Raw genomic sequence first — 15,930 nt, forward strand, 5'->3', positions numbered from 1 at the left:
TGGAAAGTAACTTGGTGGATTCAAAGCCTAGCCAACACTGATTTCCTCTTTTTAACTGATGTACATGACAATAATAATGAATGAATGATGTACATGTCAATAATGAAGACACCATTAAGGGAGATGAATTTCAGCATCACGAACTGTGTGCACAGCTTTTGCTACATTTCTATATGCCTAAAACTACTCTGAAATAAAATAGCTCAAAAATACACTGGGGTTTGAATATAACACCATTTCTATGGTTTTATCAGCTAAGGGCAGCATGATTTCTAAGTCAGAAAGATTCACTGTGCAGATTCATTCCTCTGCATGTTAAGTACTCTAGGATACCAAAAATAGATTTCAGTCCTTAGAGATGGCAAACCAAGACCTTTGCTGAGCACTAAATGTTTTAAAAGCATAAAACCAGCAAGATTAGAGATTTTCACTTGAGATAATCCTGAGATTGCTGTTAACCTTGAAGAATAACATGAATCAACTAGGCTCAATATATAAACACAATGAATTTGTAATAAGGAGAAAGAGAATCAAGGCTTAGAATTAAATCAACATATTTCAGTAAAGTTTGACCATAATTGCTATTATATCATGTTTCGTTATCTAATGTTTTCTAAAATGCTAAGATTTGTAGGATAATGCCAGTTAATATTTCTAAAAACGAAATATTTTAACCTTTCAACATGAAGATCACATGGTCTTAGTTTATATTCCAATATTAAGGAACTAAGAGAGTAATGATCACACAACTATGAAACTAGATCCAGTCCATACAATGTAATGAAAGAAGCAAAATTCCACAGTGGCCAAGAACCCTGCTCCCTTCCTTGGTGTTCAGTAGCTACTCCATGTGCAGCAAAAGAACAAGATTCATAATATTCTAACTTGGGAACTCCTCAAATATATTCAGTTCTTAAAGGCAGTAGTTTTTTTTTCTCAAATTGAGATCCAATTATGAAGTTCACTGATCATGAATGAATAATTTTTAGTAATATATCTGTGGAAAGTAGAAGTTCAACAGTGGCATAGGATGTGAATTCAGTAGGTTTCCTATGGATTCCTATGGAAGCAACCTAGATGGCCCTTCAACTGAAGAATGAATAAAGAAAATAAGGCACATTTATACAATGGAGTATTACTCAGAGGAAAAAACAATGGAATCTTGAAATTCACAGGTAAATGAATGGAACTAGAAGAAACCATCCTGAGTGAGGTAACCCAGTCATAAAATGACAAACATGGTATGTATTCACTCATATGTGGATATTAGACAGAGAGAAAAGGATTAGTTGGCTACAATCCACATCACCAAAGAAGCTAAGAAACAAGGAGTACCCTAACAGAGACATACATGTTCCCCAGAAAAGGGGAAAGGGACAAGATTTCCTGAGCAAATCAAATTGGGAGCACAGGGGGAGGGGAAAGGGAGTTAGGAGAAAGAGAAGGCAAGAAGAGGGGGAGGGGAGGAAGTGATGAGCAGGAAGATTGAGTCAGGGGAAGAATAGAAGAGAGCAAGAAAAGAGATGCCTTATTAGAGGGAGCCATTATAGATTTTTTTTAAAAGTTTAGTTTTGATTTTTTTTTTTTTTTGTTGCATTATAGATTTAAAGAAAAATCTGGAACTAGGGAAAGGGAAATGTCCAGAGATATAATATACAAGGATGACCTGAACTAAAAATCTAAGCAATAGTGGAGAGTCTATCTTAAATGCCCTTCCCCTATAATGAGATTGATGGTTACCTTATATACCATACTAGAGCCTTCATCCAGTAACTAATGAGACCCACAGTTAAGCACTGAGCCGGACTCTGGATTCCAGTTGTAGAGAGGGAGACATGTTGAACAAAGGGGTTCAAGACCATGTTGGGGAAACCCACAGGAAACAGCTGACCTGAACAAATGGGAGCTCAAGGACCTCAACCAGACAATTGGTGAACTAGTATAGGACTAAACCAGGCCCCCTGAACACGGGTGTCCGTTAGGAGGCCTGGGCAGGCTATGGGGTCTCTGGTAGTGGAATTACATTTATTGCAAGTGTACGAATGGACATCCAGAGCCCATTCCTCACAGAGAGATACTCTTTCAGCCTAGACACAATGGGAGAGGGCCTAGGCCCTGCTCCAAATGACGTGACAGACTTTGATGATTCCCCCATGGAAGGCCTCACCCTTTCTATCCAGCAGAAGAGGGATGGGATAGGGATTGGTGGGGGGCATGGGAGTATGGGAGGGAGAGGGAACTGGGATTGATATATAAAATAAAATTGTTTTTAATTTACATTTTAAAGAGACCTTAGCAAACTTTCACTATTTATTCTGATGAATAAGTATGATAAACATGTATTAACCTAAATTCATTTTGCCAACATCTGTATGCTTAGTTATATTTTTCATGTTCTGGATCAATGAGGAGTAAGCCAGTGTTCCTAAGGAAATTCTCAAAAATAAATGTAACTTGTAGGTGGGAAATTCACACTAGGAAAAATCTCATAGGGTGTCAACTTTAACACATAGCCATCTGAATGAAATGTAGACCTTTATTTCATTTATGAATAGTGATAAATAAATAATAGAGGAAAACAATTTGAAAATACCCAGCTCTATTCTGAACAACAATGTGATGTTAACATGGTATGTACTCACTCACATATGGTTTTTAGACATAGAACAAAGGATAATCAGCCTACAATCTCCACTGTCAGAAAAGCTAGGAAACAAGGGGGACCCTAAGAGAGACATTCATGGTCCCATGGAGAAGAGGAAAGGGACAAGATCTCCCAAGCAAATGGGAGCATGGGGGGAGGGGAGAGGTGGGCATGATGGAGCAGGAAGATTGAATCAGGGAAAGAATAGAGGAGATCAAGAAACGAGATACCACAGTAGAGGAAGCAATTATAGGTTTTAAGAGAAATCTGGCACTAGGGAAATATTCAGATATCTAAAGGATGACCTAACTAACAATCTCAGCAATAGTGGAGTGATACCTTAAATGCCCTACCTGGATAATGAGAATAATGTCTACAGTATATGCCATCCTAGATCCTTCATCTAGTAGCTGATGGAAGCAGAAGCAGTCACCCACAGGTAAACACTGAGGCAAACTCTTGGATGGGGAGGAATGATGAGCAAAGGGGTCAGTACCAGGGTGGAGGAACCCACAGAAACATCTGACCTGAAAAATGGGGAAAGCTCATGTACTCCTGTCTGATAGCTGGGAAACCAGGATAGGACCCACCTAGATTCCCTAAATGTGATGTTAGTTGGGAAGCCTGAGCAGCCTATGGGGTCTCTGGTAGTGGATCAGTATTTATCCCTAGTATATGAATGGACATTGGGAGACTATTCCACATAGAGGGAGACTCTCTCAGCCTAGGCACAGCCTAGGCCCTGCTCCAAATGATATCACAGACTTTGAAGACTCTGCATGGAAGGCCTCACCCTCCCTGGGGAGCAAAGAAAGGATAGAATGGGGGTTGGTGGGGGAACATGGGGGACAGGAGGGTGTAGGAACTGGGATTAATAAGTAAAACAAGCTTGCTTCAAATTTAGGATATATATATATATATAAAGAAAATCAAAGATGTCTTTAAACAGAGTGATATATCCAAAACTTCACTGGAGCCAGACTCCTGTCACCTAGACCATGTGATTGTTTATGACTCAGGTTTTTTTTTTTTTTTTTTTTTTTTTTTTTTTTTGCTCTAGAGTTTTGCTTTTCAGTATCACAAAATTGTCATGTGAAGAGAAACTACTCTCTAATTTTGTTTTGAAGAAGCCTATTATTGCCATTTAATGATTTATTTGTGTGTTATGTGTATAAGTGTTGCCTACATATATGTACCCCATATGTACAGAGAATATTGGATTCACTGAATTGGAGTTACAGATGGTGGTAAATACCACGGATCAGGGCTGGGTGAACTGAAATCAGGTTTTCTGATAAAGGATTAGTATTGTTATTTATGGAGACTTCTACCTCTTTTTACTTGGTGGCATCTTTGGAAGGTCCTTTAATCATAATGTCATGTCAGAGCTTTTCCTTTTCTTTAAAAAAAAAAAAAATGTTATTTTTCTCCATCTGTCTTTATTCGACAGGCACTGTGCATATATACCATGCCTTCTACTTTAGTGTTTTATGAGATTCCTAAGTGTGTGAACGAGTGGGTCTCTGTTTCTTGTGTCTTCTCTTGGTCTCTTTTCCTTCCGTTGGTTTGTTTTGTCTTATTTTGCTGTGTTAGTTTTTGTTTATCTTATCTTATTTTATTATTATCTACTAAAGCCTGTTTATTTTCTAAGAAGGGGCAGAAAGGAGGCGGATCCAGATGGGAGGGGAAGGGGGAGGACCTGGAATTAACAGGGGAAGGGAAACTATAATCAGGAGGGGAAAAGAAAACCTATTTTCTTTAATTTCCAAAAACATCTATTTTCAATAAGAGGAAACATAATGAACAATTGTTTTGTCTAATGAAGAAATCTTAAAACTCTACATGATAGATGTTCTCAGGTTTAACATGTGTTAATGATCGAAACTTATCACAATAAAAACCAAACATGATTAAGAAAAGTTGTTAGCAGAAATTTACATTTTTCTAAAAACTAAAAGGCTGAAATTGTTTCACAACAGGGAAAATAAAATCAGAGTTGGTTCAAATCTTATTTTTGTATTAAAATGTATGCAGTAAAGGAGATAATTTTTGTATCTGTACATTTTAAAGCCTGAAGTCAGCACTTGTGAAATGTCTATGGCTGTGAATTACTTTACAGAGTGGAGGCACACATACATTCTGGTGCTACATTGCTCTTTTCAAATACAGCTTTGTATTTGATTCCCACACTGGCATAATGAATAGTGTCACTGCTGGTTAAGACTTAAAACAGCTGCATTTCTAATTTTGGAAGATTATGATAGATTTTTATATGGGCTGCATGTTAAAAGCAAGCAAATGGCATGCCAACCACTGGGAGAGTGCTGGGCAGACAGTGGCATGGATGAGACACTGTGCACCAATCATGGAGTATCAAATAAAGGGTATTTGGCAGCTTTTCAAGTGATAAACCATCTTTTAACTCAAGTAAAAATAATTCACTCCCATGAAGCCTCCAGATAGCCCTGTAGTAGCATTTCTCATGTGCCTCTGCTGACATGGGCGACTGTAAATTTATGTACAATTTGATCTTTCTTTTCCTTCTTTAGATTCTTTTTACTGTGTGTGTGTGTGTGTGTCTGTGTCTATCTGTCTGTCTGTCTGTCTATGCGTGACATAGAAAGACACAGAGAGACAGAGAAATGAATATGTAAATAAAGTATATGTTATAAAGGAATTATCACTACATTGAAAGAATTCAAGGAGTATTCAAATATGTCTTCACAGTAGATGAAAGAATCCATCTACATAACACCATAAAATAACATGGATCAATACTAATCAAGAAAAACAATAAAAATCAATGTTCATCTATCCTTTTCAAAAATTGCCGTCAGAATTCCAGCATATAAATTTTCCTAATTCACATTTATTTTTATGTCTGTTGAGGTTTACTTCCTGAAAAAAGCATCAGTGATTGAAAAGAGAAAACAAAACAAAAAACAATTCTTCAAAATCGTATTTTCTCTTCATATGCTGTAATGAAAGTTCTAGGATTTACAAATTTGATTAAAATTTACACTTTCCAATACATGATATTCATTGACTGTATCACTGACATTTTATTACAATACATAACTTTTTAGGCCACCATAGATTACAATATATGTCCCCAAAATTTTGAGAAAACAAGAAACAATGCTATTCATAACTGTTTAAATATTCCATGTATATTAGCACAATGCAGTATGCTGGGTTGCTATTACTGTCATAGAAAAATATTCAGTTAAGATGAGAAAACTTTGTCATACCAACACAAATATTACACAGATAGTAGAGGCAACAGAGAGTTAAAATAAGGCACTTAAAAACTCAGTTTTAAGCCTAGAAGATTCTCCATGTACCCCTATGAAATAAAAAGAAATTAAGGAAATTAAATACTTCATCACATACACAGAATTATTCTATGATGCTGACTTGGAGCTATCTACGAAATTATTCTACAAAGTCAGAATTGAGAAGTCATAAGAATACCATTTCTCATTTTCTTCGAAGAGAGTCCTGTGGACCATTGGGCCTAAATATGGCATGCTATAAGGAAATTAGAGGATAATGGAGCAGTAGAATTCCTTTGTCTCACTCCAGTGTTTCTCATCAAGATATTACAGGCACAGACAGCATTTCTGTATGGGGTGTTGTGTGTGTGTTGGGGGGGGAGATATATGAATAGGCTGTGATGTGGGGGCTAAGTTTTATTCCTTCAGCTATTCTATCTAATGGAAATATTTTCTGTTGGTGAAAATGGCAGCTGTTTGTTATGTGTGTTTTGAAACCTTAATAAGTACCTAGTATGACTTAGAAATTTAGTTTCTGATTCACTTCATTTTAATTAAATATACATAGCTAGATATAGTTAGTAGTTTCCAAAATAAGCTGCCTATGAGAGTAGTCATGTCTCTCAATCAATTGCCACATCAGAACTTCATATTTTTTAAAAGATGGATAAAATAAGAATCCAAATATTTTCAGTCTCTAGTTTAAACTGAAATTCCAAGACGCTTTTCTGCCCAACACAGTGGAAAAGTAAATTTTTACTATGTTTTACCTTGGAATAAAAAGATATTTATTGTTTTTTACAGAGGTAAGAAAGAGAATTTCTATAAAGAGAGTTATATGGTTGTTAAAAAAAAAAAAAAAAAACCAAAAAACAGTTTTAATGCCATCAGCAAATCCTGCAACTCACCTATTTTTGTATCTTTCACATACAAAGATTTCACTTTTAATACAAAATTTAATTTTAAACAGTAAATCCCACAAATCCACTTGAAAGTACTAAATATGATAAGCTAATAAGACTCTTAGTGGATGAAGGGAGAGCATGTTTAACACACAGAAGACTTTTGGCCTATAGTTTATAAAATAACTCACAAAAAAAAAAAAAAGCAAAAAGAAAAGCCATTACAATTTCTAGAAATATTTTATGAATGCAAAGTTCTTTGAAGACCTAACATTGATATTTTTAAATACACAAGACTAACTGCATGTGAACTTTCAGTCTGAGAAGTAAATATTAAGAATTTCTAGCTACATGATGACCAAAGAATACAAGAAATCACCCATCGTGTATGGTTCTCATCACCTTTGTACCCTAGCATTTGAAACACTGCCCTCAATTAGTGCAGTAATGGATGAAAAGGGAAGGAAAGGAGCCACTATGATCCCTGGTTTATATCTCTTGCAAGATGGTGAAGACATAAGCCTGGAGCAAATTCTGTGCAAACAGAGGAGCTTGACATGTTCTCTGAAAACCATGGCATATTCACTGACCGAGATCTATGGAGATCTGGACTCTGGTGATGGTACATATGACTCAACGTTTCCTGTAGGTCTTGCCAGCTGATCCTCAGGCAAAGAAGCTGCCCTGCTAGATGAATGAAGACACGGAGATGTAGCGTGGACAGCAGGGGTATAGCGAAAGCAGCGTGAAAGGTGAGCCAGAACCTCAGGCCATCATGCCTCATTCCTTCCTGACTTGAAACAGATGTCTGAGGCCAGCTCCGGGGCCACCCTGAATAGCATCAACATGGACACAGGAGCCATGAGCAAGAGTTAACAAACAAACAAAGCTTGAGAAATGCAGCACTGAGGGGTGCACACAAAATGATGACTAAAGCAAATCAGGTTACCTGGACACACGATAGTCATAACCACAAGTTACAAGAACCAGAGTGAAAATCAGGCCAGAATTTTTTACATGTGAGATAGTGTGACATTAACTGCAAAAGTTTGGAAGTAGAACTGCTTTTCTCCAAATAAACGGGTTCTAAAATATAATCGACTCAACAAAACGTAAAAGGCAAATGGCCAGTGAGTTGACACAGCAGGTATGAGTCCTGAAAGTGACACTGTCAAAGAGGAACTCAACTCCTGCAAGTTGTTCCTTGACCTCCATACATATGTCTGGCACAACTTATGCCCCCATAAATTAATCTATGAATGTAATTTCTTAAAGGAAGGCATCAAAACTCCAGAGGAAAAGGCTAGTTTGATGACAATAATAGTAATTTTACCTGTAGAGTAAGCCAAGGGGAACTGATATCAGACATAGAGATGCAATTCTGACAGACCAGCTGTAATTTTTTAATGCAATATTTAGAATAACAATTCAATCATTCACTTGTGGATTTGTTCATCTTATTAATTTAAGCATTTATTCTATAAACACATGTTAAATGCTTTTTATTAGTCTCAAGAAATCTCAATCACCCTAGAGGTACCACTAATGCTGTGTTACAGATGATGGATCAAGACGTAGAGAAAGGAAGTGACTTGCAGCAGTGTGTGTGTTTGTGTGTGTGTGTGTGTGTGTGTGTGTGTGTGTGTGTGTGTGTGTGTGTGTGTGTGTCAGTTGGGACTAAAATCAAAGCTTTGAGACGACATCAATGACATAAAAATTCAAGCTATATACACTATGCTATAACACAAATATGATGTCCATATGTCAAATGCTGTCTCCATACCATCATTGTTATCATCCCTATCACAATGCAAACATGCATAAAATTTTCCTATAAAATAAAGCCTTCAAAGAACTATTCCCTGTGGGGCTTGTCTTCTTCCCTATCTGACATGGAGCAAATGCTTCCTGCGTCTTGAGATGTTGAAACAGCTCGAGGGGAAGAGGAGAGACAATGTACTGCTGCAGTGGAATTGCCTTGAGGAATCCACTCCATGAGGATGCAACCAAGAAGACTGTCAAAATAAGGAAAAGATATGTCAAACCACCACTTGGAAACTGAGGTCACAAATGAGGCAAAGTGGGAGGCTGGGGATAAGGGGAAACATTACAACCTAGTGAGTGCCTTCGGCAGTCTATTCCACATAAAAGTGTTTAGTGTGTTACACACAGAAAGCAAACCAGTATAGTGAAAATTTAAAGATGGAAAGAGGACTAAACTAATATTGTTAAAAAAGAGGAGAGAAGAGACAAGATAAACTATACTTATGAGAACTACAGATAAAAGACAGTGCAGTCTGTAGTTTTGCTTTTTCTGTTTTCCCCTGCCAGTATTTAACCAAGCTCTGAAAATATAATTTGAAGGAACCATTCAAATGCAGAAAAGCATATCATGCTCTGATTAGTGGGATAAAATCACAAACTGTCCCTCTGTGTCCTGAGCATCAGATCCATTGCTAAGCTTCTTCGGGGTTTATATTCACGTCACTCTTACCCAGGGGCCTAAAATGCATCTGATTCTCTCCATATTCTGTTTCTTCATGTAGGCACTGTACCAGCTTCTTATATGACAAGAATGATGAATACCGTATAATAAAAACTACATTCATGTAAATTTATTACAGGATACTATAATGATTTTGCTGTCATTAACTATTGTTAAAGTCATATAGTGACTAATTTGCACATTGGGCTTTGACATAGGTATGTAAGTAGTAGAAAAAGAGCACTGTTTATACAGGAGTTGGAACTACCTTTGGATTCAGGAATCCTCTGGGGGATGTATGGAAATTTACTTCCAAAATCATACAACACATAACCATACATTTGCAGATAATTGCAAAAGAAATTAGACAAAAAAAATCAGCATTTAGACTGAGATGTTACTATGTCAAATGCAGTCACAAAGAAATATTCACTGAGTACTAAAGTCCAGAGCTTTTACAACCCTAACTCCTCACAGTACTGGGGAGATATCACCAATAACTAATTTGGACCTTGGAAAAGTAAGCACAAGTTTCTCTGCATAGTGTAGCATATGAAATGTAATGCCTCTCTCAAGAGTTTTGTTACATACCATGGGTATTTTAGAGAGGGACTCAGCCATGCAAGGTAACAGCCTATTCTATGGCATGTATATGGCACGATGTCATGGGGATCAATCTTTTATACTTTCTAAAAAGAAATAAGGATATTTCCACAATGTTATCATGTAAGTTTCTTAGGATTATGTTTTGGGCGCCATTAAGAAAACATGAGGTCACTAAGTCCTGATTTTAGTTTTAGTCAGGGTTGTGTATTGTAGGAGACCCTGGGTGAGCAGTGGCAGCTATTATTCCATATGATATTTTTTATTTCCTCCATCATTTTAGAGCTCTGTGTGTTACTTAGACTGCTTCAAACTTGTGGCAGTCCTCCTGTCTTTGGGATCTGCATGCTGCAATACAGCTGTATAAGGAAGTGGCTTCGGCATTGCCGTAATCTGGCTGTAGTCTGAGTAGCTGTATTAAATATTTATATTTTTTTGTGAGAGTGAAGAGGCTAGAGAGGCTCTATAATAAGGTACTATGAATGGAACCTGAAAGCTCATTGTTGTACTCTGTGGCTTTTTGGTAATACAAAGTTACCTAACTAAAGAAGGAATTTTCCACACAAGTTCAGACCACTGGTTCCAAATGGCAAGACTAAACTGAGGTAAGAAGTGTGAACAGTGATAGAGCAGAGCACTGAGTGCCAGACTCTAACACCACCCCTACTTTCTGCATGAGGTGGGAGGTTAAGATGTATATTGTATATATTTTCTGATTGCTCTGCTACCCTGAGTTATCATAAATGAAATAATGTGCTTTAGATAATATAATATCCTAATATATAGCTTTAGACAGAATTATATCTAAATAGATCATACACATAATATCCAATGTAATGCAGACTAATGGCAGAGTTTTCTGATAACTTTTGTTTGTGTGTAAGGTTGTAGGGTGCTGTTTTGTTGTTTTTGATGTTGTTGTCCTGGTCTCTAGGTGTATGTGCTGTATATATGTGTGTGCGAGAATGTAGAGGCTGAATATCAATGTCGACTGTCATCCTCAATCCCTGCTCCTAACTTCTTGAGATGTGGTTTCTCACCTGACTACACACATCAGGTACCTGCTTGTCCAGCCTGTCTGTGCTAGCACTGGAATTACAGGAGCATGATGCCAAATGCGGATTTTTACTTGTTCTGAGGGATCTGATTTCAGATCTAATGCTTGTATAACAATTTTTTATTAAATGAACCATCTCCTCAGCCCCTTAACTCTCCATTTTTTTATGATAGGATTCTTGCCCTATATGAAAGGAGAGTAATGCATTCAGCATAGACTAGAAACCAATTTTCAAATTAATCATTCTATGGATATGTCCTGGAAGAGTATAGGACAGCAAAGGCAAGACCCAGTAGGTCCTCAGGGAAGGCTCAGAACATCCTGTGACAAACTCAGCTTTGTATGGGAATTTGGAAACTATGGCTTCACAGCTGTACAAAAGTTTTGATGACTCTTATAAAAATTATTTTATTTTTAAAATCTTGCTTAACCTGCCTTTCTTCAGAGTTATCAGATTTGGCTTCCCAGAAATGTCTGCCTAGAGGCTGCAAAGAGCAAACAATTTTACAACTATTACAGCTAACATTTGTGTGTGTGTGTGTGTGTGTGTGTGTGTGTGTTTACGGTACAGATGTTCTTGAGTGTGTTACATGTTTGCTTTATTTTTTGTAGCAACCTAAAGTTTAGGCTGTGGTCATTTCGCAGTCGAGGAAATCATGAATCCTAAATGACTTGATGAGGATGTTGGTAGCAAAGAATAGGCGAACGCATGAGCCCAACTGGTCTGATTCTGAGAACCATTCAATCATTGTACATAACACTTTACCTACAGGCAAAACACAGGTAAACAAGCAAATACAACCCAAACTCCAAGTTGTACTCATGTGTGTAATAGTTTATCTAACATAACATGCATCTTTAATTCAGAATACCCAAACCTCAGAGGTATTACAAACTGTGCCAATCATAAAGAAAATCACTTGTACTCTATGTGCATGAAATAGTTCCTCACTTCTCAGAAGGGTCTGAATCTTTTAGCAACTACAATGAACAATGCTAAGGGACATCAAAAGGAATGGGAAAGGAAATGTTGACACTCTCGGGTGGCTCCACATCCTCTGCGAGTCCTCCTCCACTTTTCCTTCTCTTATATCAACAACTTCCAAATGTTTTTCACAACTCATTCATTTTATGTCTCACCGATGGTCTTCTCTGCCTCCATTCCGGCTCCTGTGTCATTGAGTGAGATGGAGCCTCGAATACCTTCTCTCAGGGAAGGGCATTGGCTTTTTAATGAGGCTTTTGAACATGAGGCACAAATAAATACATATGGGAAGGAAGCAGTTTCCAGTGACAGTGAAAATAGAACACAATCTACTTGAAAGATACAACATCAAGGAAACTGATGCAAAATGGGTTGTATTTGTGGAAATGTCCTTGACTATTGCTAATGCAAGTGTCTATGCAACACAGACACGTGCACATGTGTTAATATGAGGGATGAAGACTAAAATGTAAAGAGTTAGGTACTGGAAATATAGTCCTATACCCCATCTGCCTCTGAATAAATAATCAATGTTCCATGAGACATCCATCATGAAGGGCATTGTAGCTGAATCCCATGACAATTATTTCAGAGTTACGTATCATCCAATTGAACCAGGGTATGGCTTTGACTTTGCTAAGAGAAATGTGCATGTGTAGTGTTTCCTGCTTCAGAACAGTGGATCTGAAGTTAATCCATTTCCTAACAGAGAGCAATTGCCAGTGTTGGGTGTGTGTACTAAGGCACTGTGATGCAGCTATTCATCTTTTTCTCCCTACCCCATCCATCCACTTCTGAGCAATATTTTCCTAACCCCTGGGTCAAAACCTACTAGTCATAGAAGTCATGTGTTTCAAACAAAGAGGGAACAGAAATCCAACCAATTAGCTAGCAGTAGCCTGGTTCACTATGAACTCTCAAAACAGCTTGGGGGATGATGAAAGGTCTTAGAAAGCACGGAAGAAAGAGAAATCACTGAATTGAGAGGAGAGAAAAATAAAATTCTCATTCTCATTCTCTCTCTCTCTCTCTCTCTCTCTCTCTCTCTCTCTCTCTCTCTCTCTGCTGTGTTTGTCTGAGAAAACATTTCTGATGGTGACACATTAAATATAACACAAAATTTAAAATTGCGCTTGCACCAAAGGAAAAGATGAAATTAAAGTGTGGGAAGAAAAAAGTCAGACAAATTAGGTAAAAAAAATTTGAATGGTAAAGCTAGAGTCTTCAAAAGGAAAATGTCCATAGTTTATTAATGTTGTGCAACTAACCAGTCAAAAGGCAGTTGGGGTGCCGGTGAAGGTGAAACTTAAGAATACCTTCATAAAACGCCATGTAATATAGATGAAGCATAGTGAACCATGCATTTCCATCCTGGAACAACCACGGAGCACATGAGCCGGGCTCCTTTGTCCCCATGACCTGCAATGCCCTATAACGTCTCATTTGTCTTCTTTAAATTATGTAATCCTGCCCAGAGGCTAATCACTAGAGGACATGGAAAATAGTGCTGCCTGTGAATTTCAAAGATGAGTGGCAGATATCTAAACAAAATCCAATATTTACATCTATGATACCTATATGTCCAAGTATCTTTGTATCTATGTTTATGTTTGTATATATGAATATAAAATATACACACAGACATATATAAATATATAAGTAAAATGGAGAGAAAAGGAAATTAAATTGAGAAAACCAATATTTAAAGTCCTCATGCACCTGTTTCAAGTGGAAGCCTCTGATGATGGCTAAATAAGGCACCAATCTATGACTATTGAAGAGTATCATTAGGAGCCATTTTATTGCCATTTATATTTTTTATTTTAATTATTTATTTTTTATTTTACATATCAATCCTAGTTCCTTCTCCCTCCCTTCCTTCCTCCCTCCCTCACATACACCCTGACCACCCTCTCCTCCCATCCCCCCACCCCAATTCCATATGTAGGACAATGCCATCCAGGTGGGGTCGTGTAAATATGTCAATTGGGGTCGGGACTAGGCCTTCCCTCCTGCCTCTAGGTTAAGGCAGTATCCCTCCATGGGGGATGTGTCCTCAAGGTCCATTTGTGCACCAGGAATACATCCTGGTTCCACTGTCTGAGGTTCCTTAGACTTCTCAGTCCTTCTAGCTGAGACCCATATTCAGGGGGGCCTGAGTCAGTCCATGCTGGATTCCCAGCTATCAGTCTGGGGGCACGTTAGCTCCTCCTTGTTCAGGTCAGCTGTCTCCATGTGTTTCTGCAACCTGGTCTCGTCCTCTCCCTCTGCATCTGGATTCTAGTGTATAGTTATGGGCGTTTGCTTCTGTTTCCGACAGGTACTAGATGAGGGCTCCATGATGATGGATAAGTTTAATGCCGGGAAAGGCATTAAAATGGGAATTAGTTTACCACAGGACTCGGTAATCCCCCTCTTAGGCATATAGCCAAATGATCCACATCCATGCAACAAAGACATGTGCTCAACTATGTTCATAGCAGCATTATTTGTAATAGCAAGAACCTGGACGCAACCTACATGCCCCTCAACTGAAGAATGGATAAAGAAGATGTGGCACATCTACACAATGGAATACTGTGCAGAAAGAAATAATGGAATCTTGAAATTCGCAGGCAAGTGGATGGCAATTGAAGAAACCATCCTGAATGAGGTAACCCAGTCACAAAAAGAGGAACATGGTATGTACTCGCTCATAAATGGATTTTAGACCTAGAGTAAAGGATTGCCAGCCTATAATTCACACCACCAGAGGAACTAGGATACAAGATGTATTCAAAGAGATTCATATAAAGTTTCTCACAGAAGGGGGAAGGGACGAGTCCACCAGAGCACATGGGAAGTGGGGGGGGGCAGCGAATGGAGAGAGAAGTAGGAGAAAGAGAAGGGAAGAAGAGGAAAACACATGAGACTAGGAAGATTGTGCCAGGATAGGAATAGGAGAGAGAGAGAGAGAGAGAGAGAGAGAGAGAGAGAGAGAGAGAGAGAGAGAGAGAGAATAAAAGAGGGGACCATTATTGGTTTGAAGAGAAATCTGAACCTAAAGAAAGGTCTAGAGACCTACAAGAGTGCCGCCAACTAACAATTTGAGCAACCATGGAAAGGCTACCATAAATGTTATTTATATTTTAAGCCCAGTAGTCTTTGGTTTTACCCTAGGTTTCTGGGCTATCTAGTGTCTGGTACTTGGTCACACAAACAGGGTCAAGTATGGGTTTTATCTCATTGTGTGGGGCTTACGTCAAATCAAACACTGCCTGGTAATTTCCACAACCTTTACCCTAGCATATTTTCTAGGCAGCACAGACTGTAGATCACAAGTTTTGTGGCTGGCTCGATGTTTATGTTTCTCTTTGGTAACATACAGAGCACTTTCCCATGGCAAAGACACTAGAATATGGAGGTAATCCTTCTAAGAAACATTACACACACACACACACACACACACACACACACACACACACACACATATATAGATATATATAAGAAACCTTGGAAGACACAGCTCAAAAATACAATGTCTCCATCAAATCCCACCTCTATGAGCTCAGGGAACACAGTAGAAGAGGAGGCAGGAGTATGGGAACCAGAGGAGATGGAAAATACCAAGACCTTCTAAATCAACTGAGCAAAGCTCATATGAACTCAGAGACTAAAGCAGCAAGTATCTAACCTACACAGGTCTGCATCAGGTACTCAGTGTAGATATTATAATTTTCAGCTTAGTATTTTTATGGTTCTCCTGAATGTGTGAATGAGTGATTATCTGATTCTTGTGCCTTCTCTTAGGACTCTTTTTCCTCTATTGGTTTGCCTTCCCAACTTCAATGTAATGGTTTTTGGTTGATCTTACTGTATTTTATTTATTATGTTTTGATGTTTAAAAACAGAAGACATAGAAAAAATTTAAAACTGGGACAAAAGGAAGTCCTCAATTATTCCTGGATATAACTATCCAGAAAATACACTTACAAAATAG

At 38.0% G+C, this 15,930-nt stretch overlaps 1 protein-coding gene across 1 annotated transcript in view; it reads right to left on the minus strand.

The window, feature by feature from the left end:
- The window catches only part of Prkd1 (protein kinase D1), a 300,779-nt gene that overhangs the window by 124,036 nt on the left and 160,813 nt on the right, over positions 1-15,930 (minus strand). The window lies entirely within an intron of this gene.

The sequence above is a fragment of the Phodopus roborovskii genome, unplaced genomic scaffold (genome assembly GCF_943737965.1).
Source record: "Phodopus roborovskii unplaced genomic scaffold, PHOROB, whole genome shotgun sequence".
Taxonomy (NCBI): Eukaryota; Metazoa; Chordata; class Mammalia; order Rodentia; family Cricetidae; genus Phodopus; species Phodopus roborovskii.